This window comes from Lagopus muta, chromosome 14 (assembly GCF_023343835.1).
Source record: "Lagopus muta isolate bLagMut1 chromosome 14, bLagMut1 primary, whole genome shotgun sequence".
NCBI classification, from domain to species: Eukaryota; Metazoa; Chordata; class Aves; order Galliformes; family Phasianidae; genus Lagopus; species Lagopus muta.
In genome coordinates, this window is record NC_064446.1 from 2,491,846 (window position 1) to 2,510,034 (window position 18,189).

General features: G+C 50.9%; 1 long non-coding RNA gene across 1 annotated transcript; it reads left to right on the forward strand.

Moving 5' to 3' along the window:
- The first annotated feature begins 9,593 nt into the window (after positions 1-9,593).
- On the forward strand, positions 9,594-16,105 carry LOC125700207 (uncharacterized). The gene is made up of 3 exons (XR_007379815.1): positions 9,594-9,706; positions 10,425-10,572; positions 13,578-16,105. It is a non-coding gene; the product is annotated as an uncharacterized LOC125700207 (long non-coding RNA).
- The last annotated feature ends 2,084 nt before the right edge of the window (positions 16,106-18,189 follow it).

Below are 18,189 nucleotides of genomic sequence, written 5' to 3' on the forward strand. Positions count from 1 at the left end.
TGGCAGATGCTCAGGGCCAGGCTGCATGAGGCTCCGTGCAGCCTGAATTCGCAGCAGGGGACTGGAACAGGATGATTTTTAAGGTCCCTTCTATTCCAATCATTCTATGATTCTATCATTCTGATCCTGTAATTAATAAAGTAGAGACTGAGTTGAAGCTGTTGGACGCAGCCCATTCCATCCCACACCATCTCCTCCTGCCACTGAGGCACAGCACCCAGCAGCTCAGTGGTACATCCCCCACTGCCTTTGCACAGCTCCTGCTTTCCCCAGGGCCACATTAATATCTTGCCAGACCCAGCAGTCTGCAAATCACACCGTCATTAGCTGGCGCCTCAGTTGTGTTTCATAAGCAGTCAGTTTGAGGCAGTGTGGCAAATGGTGTGCTATCTCTGGGCTACGGCAGCCCTGGGGATGCTCTGGGAATAGTTCCGGCCAATTCAGATCTGCTGTCACTACACACATTATTGTTAGCAATCTCCCCTTCTGTCAAATACTAGCTTGGGGAGGGATGGGCAGAGGGACCCATCATTGTATGCATACTCATGGAGACAGATGTCATCACCATCATATAGATCTATGCTCTTCAGGACAAAAAACAAGCTAAACATTTGTAAAATCAAGACATTTCTAGCTGTCAGGATAGTGGAATGTGCCAGGAGGTGGATGGTGAATGCCCCAGCCTTCCTTCCTTGCTCATTTGACTTCGTAATGCTGCCCCATCTTCATGCAGATTCCCATTGTCCTTGCAGGCAGGAGCACAGCATTGGTGATAGGAGTTCCTCCCACATTCACTTTTGGGTTCATTTGGGCTTATTTTTGTGATGTTTTGTTCATATTTGCTTATAAGTTACATTCTTCCCTCTCCCACTGTCTGTGCAGTTAGCTGTGCCTGGATGGTTCAGGTTGGTTGGAACTTCTGTCTGTAGGATATGATTTCGTTTATGGAAGGGGAAATCACAGAACTGTACAAAGCTTCAGCAAAACTGAAGATACAAGAAACTGATAATGATGTAATTGATATAAACCCAGAGCAACAGGCTAGACAACGAGCAGGGAACTGCTGCTGCAACTTGGACAAGTTGTATGGGTCATCAGATCTTAACTAAAATATATCCAAAGCCTGACAAGACCTGAGAAGTCCTGAAGCTGACACAGCTAATTACTGCTATGATGCTGAAGGCACTGGGTAACAGGGTTGTGCAGGGAGATGTCTGCCATCACCATGCAGAGGCATGGTAAATAGCAGTGTGTTGGGGAAGCATGGCTCAGCCCCAAATAAGGCAGAGGGAAGCCATGAGCTTGAAATTAGAATATTTCATGGGAAAGGCCCTTATCTGCTCTCACTGCACACAGCTGTGTGCATTTCCCCCACATATACAATAAATACAGTTTGTGTGACTCCTGAGGAGGAGGATTTCGTCTGAGGAAGCCCATCCAGCAGTGGAGGTGCAAAGGTCATTCCATCCATTTCCAGCACATCGTTACACGGCAGAGGAGTGCGGCCTCTGCATAGATTTAACAATCTGATAAATGGAGGATCCAGCCAAGCTACATGAGTTTAGAGCTTATTTTATGAGACTGACCACATGGTGAATTTAATAGTGCTGAGCTAGCAGCCTTCCCCACACAACTTCAACTAATGACTACCTCTAGAACTGCTACAAGAGCAGCACGGGGCAATGCATGTGTGGCTGTAAAGGCAGAGACCCACAGATGTAAAAATTACAGCAAACCTGTGATGGGAGGCAGCTCTTCACTGGGAGCCAATAGCAGATGTGAGAGAAATGCCTGAAAGTCAAATGATGAGAGAGAAATCTTACGGCCACGAGTTGCTCAGGAAGGGATCCAGCTATGGACAAAACCAGAATAAGGAAAACGCACCAGGAAATGGCACTGCTGGAATGCATCGTGCAGGGAAAGTACCTTGGATGTGAACTTCTTCTGACTCATCCTAATGCCAGGCAGAGGAGGTGCTGGAGGAGGCTGACATGCTGTCATGGGCCATACTGAACCAAGAAGTCAGGCCTGTGTCCCTCCAGCTCCTTCTGGACACCCCCAGCAGTGTGTGAGGCCAGAGCCCTTCCAGCAGAGGTACCCTGCATTGACTCTGACAGCTTCCATCAGGTCCCCGCCAATGCTGCCTCTTGGGACCACCTTCGGATCACTGGCACCTTGATGGAGGCCTCTTTCTGTTTAAGTTGGCACAGTGCAACTAAGGCAAGTAGAACCCTGCATGCACCACTGCCTTGGAAAAACAGCCAGGAAACACCAGCACGTGCCATGGCCCCTCCAGCACCCAGCAAGTGCGTGGTGCTGACTGTGCCCCCAGTCGTTCAGCTCTTCTGTCCTGCTGCAGGCAGCAATGGTAATTGGTTGGCTGGCAAGCAATCATTGTGCATTTCACATTCTGATAAGCACTTGCAAGACAAATGATCAGTTCATCTTCTCGAGCTTTCTGCGAGGACGTATAAAGCTGTTCAGTACTGAGTGGGGGCATCCTGTGCCTGCGGGCCGGAGGAAGCACACCAAAGTGGTGCAGGGATGGGTACAGTGCAGAGCCTGGAGGGAAATTCTGGGTGAGCTCATCGGCTCTTGGCCTGTTATCATTAATAAGATGATTTGGGCAATTGTCTTAAAGAGCAAGATAATACCGAGTCTGGTTTTGAGAACGCTCAGCCATAATTGCATTAATGGGATGAGTGCTGACGACTTCCCAGAAGATGCGATAATCCCTGCGTTGTGTTGCTTTGCTGTTATGGCATTTTGGGTCAGAGAGCGTGCAGCTGCTGCATGTGTTTGTTTCCCATGGGCCGCTGCAGGGTGCTTTGCTCTAGCTGTCGGAGAACCACCATGATTTCAGAAGGCCCAAGAGTGTACCCAGTGCTCCAGCTCCTTGTCCTCCCACGCTTTGCTACCTCTGCAGGGCTTCCCCAGCAGAGGGATGAGCACAACATCAGCTCCATGGGGTGAGTTGAACTTTGTTATGAAAGAAGGAAAACAAACTTTGAGCGGTGTCCTGCCTTTTGGGTGGCCAGCCGGTACTCATGCTGCTCCTGGTGCTTTCTGCCCCTTGTTTCCAGCTTCCTCTGGAGCTTTTCCAAGTGTTCATGCCCATGAGTTTTCCTGGAGTAAGAGCAAGAGCTTATTTGACATGCGGTAGCTGTCCTGAATTGTCATGTTCTGCACTTCCTCTAATTGTGACTTCTCAGAAAGATGAGATGCTATGCTGGCATAGCGGTGCTCGGATCATAGCTGGGCTGAGGGAAATTCTTGTCATCGTGAGCTGTCATTCAGACTGGTACCAGTTAGCCTGGCCTCGTGGCTGAGAGGTGTGAGGGATGAGTATGAAAGCAGCTGTGACTAATGGAAACTCTTCTCCAACATACGTAGTCATGGGAGTTAATGAAAAGAGGAAAGAGAGCTGGCTCTTGAACTTTCCATCCAGAGAAGTGAAGCACCAGGCAGAAAAAAGAGCTATCATTTTCAGATTCCTTTCCAGCAATTATTTTGTATTTTCAAGTATCTCTAAGCTCTCAGAACAGCTTAGGAGACTTTTCTGAGTATTTCTTGGAAAACCCCAGCATCGGAACAAAAAACCCCACTCTTGCCCCCATTCCTGCCCTTCCTGGCAGGGGCAGTGAGGGCAGGGAAGGTTCGGGACCTGCCATACTGGGTGTTTGTCCCACTTGAAGTGTTTGTCACTGTGCACTTGATGCTCATCTGAGCAGGCGAGCGTAGGAGCAGCTGAGCTGCCGCCTCAAGCTGCCCCTTCGGATTGCATTAAGTCCTTGTGGCTTGGCCTTACTGCAGCAGGAGAAGTTGCCCTGTGAAAGCAAGCAGTGGAAAGCACACAGCACGCAAGCACTGAAAAAGCCCTGCTCCATTCAAGAAGTAACGTCTGGATTAATTATTTCTGTCTCTTTGCAAGAGATGAATAAATGCTGTACAGTGAATTTTGAGAATGGGAGGAGTGACTTGAGGAGGCCAGGTGGGGAAGGACGAGGAGGAAGGGGACAAGAGCTGCAGGGATTTTGCTGGGGCTGGGGTTGGTGCTACATAGAGGATCAGGGGGAAAAGAGGTGCCTGTGCCCATGGGAAGTCATGGCTCTACTCCTGTGAGTTATCTGGGGCTTCCTCTGCCCGTTTTACTTCCTTTCTTGTGTGTCTGAGTCCTGCGGCTGCCCACCCCTGTTGAGGAAGGAGTGGTTCTGGGTTGGTAATTTGCCTGGAGCTGGGAGGGCTACAGCCCTGTGTGCTTCCCTGCCCATCTATGGGTGCTCAGACCACCCTTGGTGTTTTATCCTCTTTGCTGGCATGGTTTTAACCTGCCCCTGAATTGAGTTTCTGAAAAAGCCTGTGTTTGTTTGCTAATTAATGCTGCTCTGTTAGCACCTGTGGCACCAGACTGGGAGGCAAACAGCAGTAATTGGGGAGGAAAGGGCTCCAGCAGAGCTTTGCTTTCACTGCACCCTCCTTTCCTTCTCCTTTTAGTAAAAGTGAGAGAGCAAGTCTGAATATTGCTTTTCATGCGCCTTTCTTTTTATCCCTTTTATAAGCAAGCCAGCTTTGAAACAACAGCAGCAAACTTCCAACCGGATTCCTAGGGTAGCTCAGTGATCAGGAGAGCTGCCAGACACGTGTATGGCCCTGTATCTCATACAGCTGAGTCTATAGCCAGGTGAATTCTGCACCAAGAGCACTGTACTCTGCCTGCTTCTTGCCCCCAAGCTTTCAAACAAACTGGAGGATCCCATTTAAATTAGTAGTGGCACTGACAGCCTGGCTTATTTGTAGGTTTTGTGGTTTTAGAATCTCAGCAAGTTTTGGGGTATGACTGCAGGCATTGCTGGGGATGTGGCCTCATGGCACCTCAGTTCTGGGCTCACCCTGCTGGTGGCTCTGCATCACCATCAGCCCATAGTGGTGCCACCATCATTCAGTGTCACCCAGTGGAGACATCAACCCTGGGGTTGGAGTAACAAAGTGACGGTGACCCTGGAGCTTGGATTGCTCCAACCTCATCTTCCCCAGTGGGTTTTAGGACCCAGATTTCAGTATAGAGATAGTAAGTAGATTTTTGAACAGTAATTGATGCTGTGGAGGCTGAAATCCTTCCCAGCCCTTCTCCAAAGCACCAGACATCTCTTCTCAGTGTTTGCAGCATGCTCAGCAGCAGTGCCCATACCTCCTGGGGAGGACAACATCCATGTAGGGTGCAAATAGGTGGCGGGGGCCATGTGAAGCAAGACCTGACCTTCTGAGCCAGGACATGTTGTGGGTGCCCCATCTATGATCCTAGTACTGAGCCCACCCCAAGCACTCAGTGGGATGTCAGCTCTATTTTCCATCAGCAGCACAGGTCAGTATGAATAGCACCACAAACTCAATCATGGATCTGTGGGTCCTTGATGTCTTCTGTGCATCTCCACCACCAAAGACAGATTTTCTGGTGCCCAGCTCTGTGGCCCAGCTGTGGTGTTCATGGATGCAGTGAAGCAGATCACTGGTAATGGTGATGGGCTTGGATATGGAGTGTAGAGCAGCCCCTGCCTGCCACTAGGGCAAACAGATCTGTCACCTGGGCAGCGCCATCAGGAGGAAGAAAAGTTTCATTTCCAATGCTTTTTAATGGATTTTCAGGGGTTAAGGGCTCTCTCTGAAGCAGGCGAGTGATGACATCAGAGACATCTTTAAAAGGTAGAAACAGATGTTACCCACTGTTACGCCTCAGAGAAAAAGTATGGATCCCAAAGCCCCTAATGATCATTCTGGCCACTTCAGAGCCTCCAAGATGGCAATGCCATTAGTTGCACAGCAGGACGAGCATTATCTCTGTTTCCCAGTTTCCCTGGCTAAGGCATCCAAGAGCACAGGAGATGTCCCAGGCAGGTGTTCCCATCACCGATACAATAGTAGGAGGCAGTGGGTGGAGACATTGACTTTCCTGGTCCCGCTCCTACCATCCCTGAACACAGGGATGCTCTGCAGTCACAAGATCTATTTCTCAAACCTGAAAGCATCTTGTGCTTCTGCACCTGGAAATCACAACAACGTCAAGGATGTGTTTGTTGGTACCTGCACAGGCTCCTTTGGAGCTCCCAGCATCCCAGTCAGCTGGCTGCCGGTAAACGTGCTCTGCGGTTCTGTGCGCTGTGTGCAGGAGCACTGTAAATATTTAAACCTATCAGAGCGAGATTTCCTAAGAACTCTAAAGAGATTGATTCCCCAAACCCTTGTGACTGCAAACGGAGGCTTCGTGCCAGCTTCCTCCCAGCCAGCGTTTTCCAGGGAGCCTGCATGCAGCTCTGTGATGTGCCAGCAGATTTGGGACTTGCTGTTCCTGCTAGAAATCCCTTTCCCCAGCAGTGCAGGAGCTGCCAGCAGTGTGCTGCTGTGTTCAGACCTGCCATGCTCTATCTTCTTGCAGGTCTGTATCTCTGATGCTGCTCTTCCTGCGTTCTTGTCCTTGGCAGCCTCCAGCTCTGGGCACAGCACCACAGCTCAGCCACACCTGGATGCACAGAGCCCAGCATGGAGATCCGTGGCCACGTTCATGGTAGAGTGGCTGCAGCACCCCGCATTGTGCATCAGACCCCTGTGGCTCTGCATGTACCCGTGGTGTTTCCCAAAGCTGGGTATTAACGGGAGCAAAGACAGACCATGACTCCAGGAGCTCCTTGGGCTTCCTGAGGCCATGCAGCAGGACCAGCAGGAGGGACATCCTGCAGCCCTCAGTGGCACCCCAGCTACCTCGTGCCCCGGGTCACCAGCAGGAGGGGAGCAGCCAGGTGGCATTGGTTGGGTACAGCATATGAGCTGCTGGTTGGGTGCCATGAGAGGGGATGGAGGGACACCGGTGACTCCCTGAGTGCTTCGCAACTGGAAGGAGCATGGCTGGGGGCTGCAGGGATCTGTGAAATGCAGGGTATGTTGACCTGGAGTGATGCTGCAGGCAGCAGCTGCTCCTGTTATGCTTGGAGATGTTTTCTCAGCTCAGCTCAGAAATGCTAAAACACGGGCTCTGCCCGTGCTTGCCTGAGGCCAAATGGGCAAAGAATCGCACAGCACGAGGAGAAAAATATCTAGAGGAAGGTCAGAGAGCACCATCCGCGAGCAGTGCCGGGGAGAACTGCAGCAGTGCCAGCGTCGGGGGGAGATGGGGTGGGATGAAAGGAACAACCACAGTGCTGTCAGTGCAGACTGGGGCCGGAATGATGTGCGTGAAATCCCTGAAGAGTTGATGCCAGAAAAAATAAAACCCAACAGAACGTCATACATCGAAATTGTAACAAACAAAATAGGCAAAGGGGAATGGAGAAAAGGAATAACATAGGTGGAGAGGGCAGCAAGGTGGGCAGGAGATAGGCAGAGGTGAGTGGTGCAGCAAGTGGGATGGAGCAGCACTGCCCAGAGCTGAGATGGGCCGAGCATAGCTGCAAATGAAGCAGTGAAGTAGGGGCGTGAAGGAGGTTGTCTGGAGCACAGACAGCAAACTGCAGCACAGCGCAAGCACACAGGGCTGCTGAAGCTGCAGCAGGAGAGATGAACAAGCTGACAGCCCCAGTGGCACTGTGCCCCCTGCCGACGCTCTCCTGACCTAACCCTTACAGAGCAAACCCCACGTGCTACATTTTCCATGATAAAAACAGTAATGGAAAGGGACCCACAAGTCCCTGTGAGTCCTCTATAGCTGCGCCTGGCTCCAGCCACCCTTCCTGCAGGCACTGCAGCCCTGACAGCACGTGCTGTTCAACTGCTCTCTGCGATGAATGGAGCTGCAGCAACAATAGCCACCCTGGTACAGTTGGTGCATAAATAACATTAAAATATCGGGATTGTGGAAGGGAAATCTCTGTCATTTCTCTGCGGTAGTTTTCCATCAGCGTGTTCCATGGCTGGGCAGGGTGAGAGGTACGGGCAGGGATGCGGGAGCAAACCACTGCCTGCGTGGGTCATGGGTACTCTTGTGCACAGAAAGGGGTGCTGGGGGCACAGGGCTTCGTCAGACTGTGGGATGAAAACAAGACCCCCTGTGTGATGGTCGCTGTAGAAGTCATCTGGCTAGGCTTTGAGTCAACATGCTCAAAGCCAAAGGGAAGGCTCACTCCCTGCCCGTGGGGTCAGGACACCCCAAAAACCCCTGCCCCCATCCTGGTAGCTGTCACCCATTCAGGGAGAACTCCAGGTCTTGAAGTGCAACAGCTGGAAATTACAAAGCTTTTATATATGGGTATATCCTGCAAATCAGAACAGGAGAAATCCTGCTTTTAAAAGGGGCCTGACACCTCCAGGTGCTGCCTCACCTCTGTGCAAAGCAACATCACCCCACAGCTGCACTGTGGATGCAGCTCATGGATGAGGCTCTGGGTTGTGGTGCCAGGGCTCAGGGCTGTACCCCAGTGGGGCTGCAAGGGGAGGGCTGCAGGCAGCCCGGTGCTGAAGGATTAGCAGCAATCTTGTTTGCAGCCAGCCTCCAGATGATACAACATAATAAGACATATAACAGCCTCTTGGAAGAAAGAAAGTTATAGTTCCCACAGCAACCGTAACTCAGCCGTGTTACACACATATATATATATTAAGGCATAAATTTAACAGCATATATTTTAATACAAAATGCTGGCAATACACATGGGGGCAAATAGCAGGGGTTGATCCATCATGTTTGGCTCTCCCCATTTTCTCCTGCTACGATCCCCCCCAGCTGCAGCCCCAGCACAGGGAGGGGGCAAAGTGACCACAGAGTGAGTACGAGCCAGGGGCTACCCAAACCCACGGCATGGAAATACCATATGGGGCAGTGGAACATCCCGCAGGGCACTGACAAATGGCCTTGAATGTGGCAAGGATTTCTCCCACCACTCATAAGACTGAATGCAGAATGAGATCCTTTCAACAGATTTTTTTTTCTTCTTTCCAATTCTGGGGGAATTGTGCAACAGGGACACAATTCTCTATTACTTTTTATGAAATGGCTTAAAATCATGGCATTTTAGCTCGTTTTTCCAGACACATTCCAGACCCCAGGAGCAAAGCAGTGCTTTCCCCATGAACTGCTGATGGCTGGCAGCAATGACTGCAGACACAGGGACAGCACACGCTGTACTGATGGCACATCCCACCCTGCAAGCAGCACAGTGCTGCCAGCAGGACACGTCCTGCTCTTCTCCAGCCGCCCCAAACACATCCCAGAGACAAGCATTTGCTCTATGCTTTGCATGCCCACTGAACCCCTCTGGTCTGATAAACAGCAGCAGCATCTCTACAGGGCACTGAACCTTTCTTTCACATGATTGTGCGCTTTCTCCCACTTTCCTGGGCAGTGGCCACATCACAGCAATGCCCCACAGCCACCTGCAAGTACCTTGATGGTGATATGCAGAAATGGCAACCACAGGTGACCAGTGAGTGGCACAGCTCACATCAGAGCCCACAAGCATTATCTTCTTCCCCTCCTGTGGGCAGGAGCTGAGGCTTTACAGGGCTGCAAGGCTCAAAGCATCAGCACCTGCTGTGGCCCAGCTGCAGCCAGTTGGGTGCTGGGTGTTGGAAGCAGCCCTGATGGGGACATCTCCTTCCCTGGGAGATGCACTAAACTGAGCTCCCTGCTCCTGGCCCAGCTATAGGGTGACTTTTCTCCATGCTGTGCTCGCCTTAAGGGCATGGCCCCCAGGCTTGGCCTGGCTCTGCTCATCTCACACAGGTACTGGGGCTCTGCACCCATGGAGTGCTCTGCGACATGAGATGGGGACCTTGAAGTTCTCTGTGCTCAGATCCGTCCTCTGTGTGTGCTGTTATTCTGGTGTTCCACTTGTCTGAGTCTGTGCTGCCTGATGTTAAATATGTGTGCTTTTATATATATGTATATATACCTGCACGCTATTTACTGAGCAATCCCAGCTAATCTCTATCCATCCAGGGGTTTAGGATGCCCTTTCAGCAGGGATTTGTAGCGTTTGCTACGCTTATTTCCTGAGAATGCATTACCTGGACTTTCGGATGAATAATGTAGGTCCTTGTTCAGCAAGTTACTTACAAATGTCGAGCCTTAAACTGCTGAAGTCCATGGATCTGCTTGTGTACTTAAAGTTAGATACGGGCTTAAGTGCTACAGTAAATCAGGGCCTTATAGCCCAATCTGGCACTCCTAATAAGGTCTGCAGATATAAATAGCAGCCTGTATTGACCCAAGGGTGCGTTTGCCTTGGTCAGTGCTACATCTTGCAAGATAAATGCCAACGGTTGTGGCAACAAAGCTGAAATGTCCTCAGTGGATACAGGGACCCAGTGAACAAGCACAGGGCAAACTCAGAAGGTGCGGGTCAGAGACTTCTTACATGGTCTGATGGTGACAGAACAAGGGGAAATGGCTTTAAAGTAGAAGATTTAAGTTAGATTTTAAGATGAAGCTCTTTACTCAGGGGTGAGGCTGCCCAGAGAGCTGTGATTGCCCTATCCCAGGAGGTGCCCAAGGCTGGATGGGGCCCTGGGCAGGCTGAGCTGGTGGGGGACACCCAGCCCACTGCACAAGGCTGGAAATAGATCAATTTGAATGTTTCCTCTAACCAGGTGAGTTAAGGTTTCTTCTAACACAACCATTCTGTCATTCTATGAGGCTATGGCCCCTGGGTGTTGGGATACTGGCTGGGGAGATGAAATGGATATTCAGGTTAAAGATTAGGAACTTTTTTTTCTCAGGAGTGGTGATGCACTGGCACAGCTGCCCAGGCAGGTGATGGAGTCACCATCCCTGGAGGTGTTCAAGAGCCATGGAGATGCAGCACTGAGGGACATGGCCAGTTGGCATGATGGGGCTGGGTTGGCAGTTGGACCAAATGATGTTAGTGGTCTTTTCCAGCTGTAATGACTCTGTATCCCACAGCTACCTGTGAGGAGGCATGCAAAGGGGCGGTGTTGGCCTCTCAGGTAATGAGTGTAGGACATGAGGCCTCAGCCCACACCAGGAGAGCCTCAGGTTGGACATAGGGGAGAACGTCTTAATGGAGAGCACAGTCAGGAGTGGGGATGGGCTGCAGAGTGGCATGGAGTCCCCATCTCTGAGGTACTGATGTGTAAACGTGGCACTGAGGGATGTGATTTGGTGATGGGTTCAGTAGGTCTGGTTGACCCTGAAGGGCTTCCCAGCCTGGCTGATGGATGGGTTGGGCAGCAACCATCTGTTGAGACAGAACAGCTGAACAGGTGGTTCTGGGGTAAGCAATGAGGCAAGATGCACAGAGCCAACAGCTGGCAGTGGGGGGCACAGGCCTGTCCCCTCACAAGAGGCCCACAGGAGCCCCATGTCCCCAGGCTGCTGGAAGCTGCACAGAGCAGGAATTTATGCCCTGTGTTGCTCGTGCCCGCCTCTTGGTGTAATCCAGAGCTAAGTGCAAATTTAGATAAAAACTCTGGTAAAAACATCACTTTTTGTTGTGGGAGGGTGCAGGATAAATTTTAACCCCAACTCTTCCAGCAGCCAAAGATGAAATGCATCTTCAGGAGAATCACTGCAGCCCAGATGGGCTTTCATCCCACTTTATCAGGTGGTTTGTCCATGCTCTTGAAGCACTTCTTTAGAGCATTTAAATGATCTGTAAAGCTAAAACTCATCTTTCTGTCAGCCCTCTGGAGCACTGCCCTGCACCCAACCATCCTCAGAGCCCAGCACTGCAAAGCATCCTCCTGAAAGCTTCTTGTAACAGTGACTTTCTGTCTGTTGACTGAAATTATTGCCTGTGGAGAATACACGGGTGCCTTCCCCAGGATTTATGGCAGAGCAGTAGGTGTGTGTCTGCCTGCTCAGCCCACAGGCTCTCTGCATGGCTCTGGCAGAGTCTCCTTCCCCTCCATCCCTCCCAGCCCTCTCTGCACCACGACTTTGGAAGAAGTCTGCGCGCCACAAACCAGCAATTTTTAACATCAAAGCACACAACATCAGAAATCTTCTGGCTCTTACAAGTCCAGAGATAAAATCTCCATCTGAAGTATTCTAAAGCAGTGTTTTAGGGTCTAAGCTCAAGTGAGTAAGGCTTGTTCAAGCATTTCTAAGCTGCTGGGGCTGAAGGAAGGGATGCAGTGGTGGGTACAGCTGGCGGTGGGCTATCCCCTCTGCAGCAGCATTTTGGGGATGTCTGAACAAGGTGGAGCTGGGCTGTCAGCAAGAGTTGTCAGCACATACTGTTCTCCCCAAACCTGCTCCCAAGAAAGCCTGCAGCTCACTATTTTGTAAGAAAACTGGCTTCTCACCAATGAGCAGCGCTCTGTGTATATGTATGTACAAGGGAAGGCTTCTGAGCACACCCAAGGTTGGGTATAAAATAAAGGCACGCGGTTGCCTTGCTTGCACGCACACTGCATTTTCAGGGTAGGTAATTCAGGAACGTTATCCCGCTCCCAGCACAGGGAGGACTCGCAGAATTTGTGAAGTGCTCAATGTTTTTATGAAGTGTTTCTAACCCTCTTCTCTTTGAGCAGTAAAGCTTGGCAGGGGAGCGGCTCACCTGCTCATAAATTAGAAGGCGAATTAAAGATGTGCCATTGTATTTCTGCTCTCACCACTTCTACCTCCTGCTTTTAAGACGTCTGGGGGTGGCGATCCTTGGAGGGGGGAGAGCAGCCCTGTGTGCCTCTGTCACCCTGCGTGGGATGAACAGAGATGGGAGCTGTCACTGTGTCAAAGCTGCCCCCAGCCCAAGCGCGGACTGATGGAGCAGGGGAGCAGGCAGCAGGGCAGGGCTGTGCCACACGTGGCACACAGCCTGGAATTTCCCTTGACTCTTGCTCCCAAGCTGCAAGCAGCCTGGATTTGGCAGCCTTCACCCTCCCAATGTGGTCCTGGGTTTTGCTGCCCGCTGCAAAGCTCCATTAACCAGCGGCTTGATCTCATATTAACAAGGGGAAGGAGGCTGGGAAAGGAGCTGCAATTAAGGGAGGTGAAAGTTAAACATCAAGGGAAGTTTTTAATTGAACAGTAGCCCTGCAGGGAAACACAAAGGAGAATTTGGCAGTTTTGCGGACAGTGATAATGTCACACTTTTTGGAGAAAGAGGAGGGGAAAAAAAGAGAGCTGGGGTGGTCAGGAGCTCTGAAGAAGTAGGACGTGTACAAAAGGAAGGAGAGGGAGAAGAGAAACGCTGCTGCATGCTGCTGGCTCTGCATTGTGGCCACATCCTGCCATGTGCCAGGTCTGGCAGGAGCCGCCGTGCCCTGCTGTGTGCATGCAGCTCCCCATAAGTTTGGGCTGTTTATTTCAACTCAGCAAGTTCAGGACAAAAATGCAGTTCCCTATCAGCGATAGCACAGGACTTAAACTCAGCACCCTGCTGTGTCCTTATTGAAGCAGCCCCCAGAGCTCCTTCCCTTGCAAACCAGAACAAATTGGGTCGTTTGGTATTTTGCCAGTGACGGATTTTGGTGAGCTCAAACAGAGCCTGTGAGCCTCCCGGTGTTTGCTGCCTGGTCCCCAGGGCCCTTTAGCAGGATTGTCTCTTTGGAGATCAGTCCTTCTCACAAACCCAAGGCTGTCTCAGTCTGTTCTCCCACTAAGCCATCAACATTAGATTTTTCTCTTCTAGGATTTAGTTACAGGGGCGGAATTTTTGGCCCTGTGCAGCCACCTCCCAGTCTCACCCTGACACAGAGCTGGCCGGGGCTCGTTGGCACCACAAAGAGGAAAGGACCCAGAGGAGGGCAAGGCTCAACTCAACACCTGCTCAGCTGGCCCAGGGGACACAAACCCATCAGAACTTTGCTTCTGGTGCAGGGCATCACCTGTGCTGCCACCTGAGGGAGATGTGGTTGGAATCAAGGGAGAAGACCTCTGTGTCTGACCAAATCCAACCAGTCCACTCAATTCTCCAGTTCTGGCTGGTTTATCTGATGCTTAGGAGCAATCTGAAGCTCAGGAGTTAGAAGAGAAATTATTCAGTGAATAATGATTCCATGATTTGGAACAAGTAACATGAACGTGGGAAACTTCAGTACTTGCTGGTTGATCCCAGGGAGAAAAGAGAGACTTCAGTGCCTGAACTGTTTGTGTTGTTGACTGTGCCAGTGAAGGATGATGGAAGATAGCCAAAATTTTTGCCCTTTTTCCACCTAAGCAGTTTTCCTTTAAAATTAATGTGGATGCCAATATCAGCCCCTTTGCAGTGCTGGGTGACTCTGAGCCTAAACATTTCCTAATTTGCTGTCCTGTCCAACAGCACTGTGGATATTTTGGATCTTTGCAAGTTGTAACTGAGAGGGAAGTGAAGGGTTTTGCTCATCCAAGGCCCTATTTTTGCACTTGAGGTGGTAGCCCTCCCTAAGGGACCTAAACACTCCAAGATGGGAGAGAGCTTTTACTGCGAGAGCAAAACAGAATTAAAGCAGCTGTGCAAATCAAGGCAGCAAACTGCAAAGCCCAGCAGCTGGTGGTTGAGAACGCCGAGGTGCAAAGACTGGGAGCCGAGAGCCCTGGGGACGAGGCAGGTCTACATTTGCTGAACCAAACTCACTTCACAACACTCATTTTCTGCCCTGCTGAGAGCCACAGCTCCCAGGGGAACACCTCATCTGCAGGGACTCACGTTGATGTCACTCCTCCCATGGGCTGTGCAGCACCCAGCGAGGCAGGCACGGGGCTGAGCCCACGCAGCGCGGCGTTCCCTCCTGCACACAGCAGCAATGGTGAAAGCCCTGCTGGGACTAACACACCTTTAATTAACGGCAATTTGGTGGAAAATCCTGTAGCTTCAAAACGACCATGTGAAGAATTGAGGTGTGCTCTCTTGCTCTGGTTTATTTTAATCGTGTGCACAGGGATTTATTGAGAAATCCTGGCGGTGTTTTTGAGCATTAGGTGGCTCTCTCCATTACAAATCCACGGGTTTATGTGCATTGGGTAATGGACTTCTGAGGGAATTTGGAAACTGGAAAGAAGCCAGGGCTGGGGAGTCCTCAGGGCGTCACAGCTGGCACCCAAGGAAGACCAAAAATGGAGAGGGAAAAAGTTAATGAAAACACATATTTGTATAAACAATCAATGAAGATCGTGTTCGTGTGTTAAACAACCACCTTGAAATTGGTCTGTCTCTGAGGACTGAGCAATTGCAGACTACCTTAGCATGAATGATTTATGACATTCATGAACTTGGCAACTGCATCAGTTTTCCTAAACCTGGCAGCAAACACCACCTGCATATTAAGTGAAGATTTATGATTTATAAAACTCACCTCATTATGCAGAGGAACATGAATTGTCTTATGTGTGCAGTCTATAACTCCCGGGACAGATGAAAAGGCAGCTATGACACACAATTTATGTGCTCTGGCTGCTGAAGTTTGTAAGGGAAAAATAGGCAGAATAACTGGGTCTTTGAGTTGGATATGTTCAAAGCTGCTGAACGATGCGGTGGCTAAAATCGCCTGCTTCCTTGGAAGAAAAAAAGGCTTTGCAAAGATTAATGGTGGAGGTCACGCAAATCAGTGCACTAAACGATGCCCTCTCTCCCAAAAGCACAGGGAGAGCAAGCATGCAGATGCCTCCACGGAAAGCACGCACTCGGCATTGAGCTTGTTGGCTGTATTCCTCCCCGTCCTTCCTCGTGTCCTTTTATGATCTTCCTCACATCAGGATGCAGGTTGCTGGTTTCAGGGAGCAGCTCTGCCACGTTTGTTTGTGTGTTTGTAGCTCAGGGTGGAAGCCCTGTGCTTTGGGGAGGGCTGAAGCAGAAAACGTGAGCTGAGCACATGATGGGGTTCAATCCTTTGGGGCACAGAGAGCACTGGGAGGCTTACAGACAGGCAGAGCTGGTGGACTGGAAGTGGGTGACACAATTCAAGGAGTTCAGCTCAGATCTACCATCTGAGTGTGAGTCTGTGTGGTCTGTGTGTGCCCTTCACTGCCCCAGCTTGTGCAGACACCAAGGGCAGTGGTCCTGTGTGCCAGGCAGAGGTCTTGCAGCTGTCCTCGTGCTCCTGGATTTGTGCCTGTGACATGTCCCCTGCCATACAGTGGGGCAGTTACAAGCACCTCCCCTTCGTCCTTGCTGGATCCATCTCCATCTGAATGAAGGGACCTGAGCTGAGAAATGCAGGTCAGTGAAGGCTCCAGGGGTGTTGCTGCTCTGGGGCTGCAGTGGGGCTGTCCCCACGGGGGTGGCAGGAGGAGTGGTGGTGGGAGTGCTGCTGCTAAGCAGGGACTGGGGGAGCTCCTTGAGATGGAGCTGAGGTGCTGTGGGACATGTCCTCCTTTGGGAACGAAGGGGCTGAGAAAGGCTGGCACAGCAGCAGGAGGTGAAGGAACGAGGCTGGAGGCTGCCTGGCTATGTCCTTGTTCTGCTGTTTGGGGAGAACGCAGTCACTATTTATGCTGTAAAAACCTGCATCGTATCTCTTTGAAACACATCTTGGTGCTACTGGAGAGGAGGGAGTCAGGAATGTGAATGGCTTTCTATTTTTTCCCCCCTCTCATTGTCTTATTGCCAAGGTAGCAGAGAATGAGTGAATTCTCTCTGAAACCCAAATCAGGAATTTTTCTCCTCCAAATGTTACCCATTTGTTTCATGCCTCCCATGGGGCTGATTTCAAAACGAAATCGTTGTAACTGTGAGCATAAAATAAATTGTAGGCTCTACCTGGCCTTGGCCATTCCAGCAGGAGTTTCCAGCACAGCCCTGCCAGCTGGGGAAGGGCCTTCCCCCCCTGCCTCACGTGCAGCCAGCCAGCACAAAGTAGAGCTGCACGAAGCTTTCTGCCTCGTAGCTTACAAAGGAGAGGATGCATGTTTAGGAAATGACAAAGGAAATAGTAAGGATGTATTAATGGAGTGATTTATGACGCTTTCAGATGGAAAAAAAAAAAAGAAAACAACTGCACTGTTAGAGGATAAAGACACTGCCTGAGGACTCGCATGCTGGCTGGGGATTTTGCATCCTCTAGGTTGCATCAGGGATGGGAACTGATGGCTGGTGGATACAAAACCCAGGGAGCAGGTTAAACTGGAGTGGTAAAAGGGCAGTGGGTGACAGGCAGCAAAAGGAACTGCTGCAGGAGGGAACAGCGCAGTCACAGGAGGGTGCAATTGGCTGCCCTTGGTGCCTCGTGTTGGCCAGAGGGAATGTGGAGGACTGTGTCTTCCCACAGCTGTTAGAAATCTAGGAACGTGGCTCTGCAAACAGCAGAGAGAGCAAAAGGATTGGAGAGGCTTGGAAGTCAGGAGGGACAGCAAAGGACAGGGTGTGGACCCTTGGGCTCATGCTGGCAGCTGTGGGATATTTGGGAGAGATGGTGAGCCTGCTGTGGGACACTGGGCCAGAGTAGAGGACCTGGGGGGAAAAGCCCACCATGAGTCAGGCAGGGCGAGAAGTGAATCCCTGCACAGCAAAGGACAGGCTTGAGCCAGGGCAAGTGGGAGGCAAAGCCTTATCAAAGTCCCCAGGGCTTCTGCTGGTGCAGTCCTATCAGCCCTCCCACCACGTCGGTGTGGCACGGCTTGGTGTGACCTTCAGAGCAGCAGGACAGACCCAGCTGTCAGCACTGCTTCGCCTCTCTGAAACTGCTCTTTGTACCTCAGCTGCTTCAGATCAGGGCAAAAAAAAAAATCTGCAGAGCACTGCATTTGGAAGTTTTCGTTTGTAACATGCTAATTGCCCTCATTATTATGGTTCCTGGAGGCACCTCATATCCTTATTACGGCAGCTGCAGTCATGCAGGGGTGAGATGTGGTTTGCTGCTCCCTCTGGTCGCTGCGTCCTTGGTTGAGTGACAGGTCTCAGCCACAAGCACTGCAAGGAGAAGGTCTGGTGAGCTGCTGGCAGGCTCGCAGGCAGCCTTTGTGTCTGTCTGCTGGTTTGTTGCTTCTGCGTTACTTCCCGGCGTATTTTATGATGCTCCACAGGCTGCTGCCTGTTGCCAGTCCCACTGGCACCACAGGAGGAAACCAGGAAGGATGCTGTGGCGTTGAACAGCTCAGTGCTGAATGCCCACCCCAAACCCTTACACTCTTGCTGCAGTCCTCCCAAGATGACGAGCTAACCAAGCATCTGGTGTAGCTCATTACTGCGGTGGTGCACGTGAACTGTGAAGTACCCAAAACCAGGAGAAACACCTCCCTGCAGCTGGGAGGTCTCATTTATGCCCTCTTCTAATTGCTCCTGAGCACCGTAAGCAGTGCTTCATTAGGCACAAGAAGATAACTTCCAA